Source organism: Formica exsecta, unplaced genomic scaffold (assembly GCF_003651465.1).
Source record: "Formica exsecta isolate Colony F162 unplaced genomic scaffold, ASM365146v1 scaffold200, whole genome shotgun sequence".
NCBI classification, from domain to species: Eukaryota; Metazoa; Arthropoda; class Insecta; order Hymenoptera; family Formicidae; genus Formica; species Formica exsecta.
Window position 1 is genome coordinate 1 of NW_021849299.1, and position 1,548 is coordinate 1,548.

Consider the following 1,548-nt stretch of genomic DNA (forward strand, 5'->3'; position numbering starts at 1 on the left):
GCAGGAAGAGAAGTAGCGTCAAACGTCAATGTAGATGGGAATGTTGCATGTTCTTCCAGATGATTTCATGCAGAGACGTGACTAGAGCTTCCTTCTTAGGACATGAAGGGCCGAGATGATCCCACTTAAAACATATTATCATAACGATTCAACAATCCTTTGATAAATGTTCAAGTTTCTTGCAAATGAAGCAATTCTTCTTTTCGACAGCTGAAGTTGAGGTTTCTTCTTCGTTGGATATTTAGATAATTCTTTTCTTCGTGCGGAAACATTATCCTTTATGATTTTGCGTACATGTTCGATGAAATCAAGAACATTATTAATTCATATATTTAATATCAGTCTTCGAAAATTGAAATCTTTTTAACTCCATCGGCTAAGAACTTTATCTTTTCCTTTTCTGAGAAAGTTAGCGATTGCATCAAATTTAATTTTGCTTAGGCGTAATCAATAAATTTTTCTATATGTGATTTTCAAAAGGGAGCGCTGATTCGTGCCAAAGTTGCAGTGTAAGATTCCTTCCGTTCAAAGTATCACCTCATTTTGAATTTAAATTTTTTTTACATAGATACTAATTTCAGCGGTTGGCGATTAAACCAGTTTAAGACGCGCTCTTTCAATTGAGTCACGTTAACAAGAAGCAAAAACATCATCGCTGAATTGATACGTCCGCGCAATATTAGCAACTCTCTCAAGTCATCTAATAACATTTTCTTCTTCTTTTCCTGAAAAAGTGGGAATAAATTTCTCGATACATTTTATACATTGACAAATGTTGGAGAAGCCGTTGCCGTTTCTCAATGTTTCATGCATATCATATGCGTTTCAACGGAGCATGTTTGCAGTTGACAATGGAGGATGATTGCTGTAACACCTGCATAACCAATTCTATTATGTATTGGAGATTCGGCATTGAGTTGATATGTGTTGGATTTTCTCCGAGGCATTTGCGAATAGGAAAAAAATAGCGCGAGAGTACAGTGCTCGCGTAGTGGTATGAGAGAGAGATAGCGCAAGGTACGGCGTTTGCGAGTAGGAAAAGGATGGCGCGAGGTACGGCGTTCGCAAAACGATAGGTCTGGGAGAAGATAGTGTCCGCAAGGGTATAGAAGAAGCATAGCGCGAGGCGTTTGCGAGTAGGAAAAGGATAGCGCGAAGTACGGGTATGGAAGAAGGATAGCGCGATGTACCGCGTTTGCATGGGAGAAGGATAGCGCGAAGGTATGGCGTTTATGAGTTGGAAAAAGATGGGCAGCTATCGTAGGAGTCGTGGAAAAGTGCTCTATGAATGAAGCGCCTTTTTTCTCATTTGTTATTTCGCCGTACCTGAACGCGCGAAATCTCAGCCCTGTCATTCGTAAAATATAATCGCTTCCCGTTTAAAAACTATTATAACCTCGACATTTTTGTATTAGGATTTCCGTCTTGAAATGTTCTAAGGAATCTGCCATGAAGAGAAAGTCCGTTATTTTTAGGACACCCTGTATATACAACTTAAAAAAACTATTACACTACAAAATATAATATAATATAATATAAAATAAAATA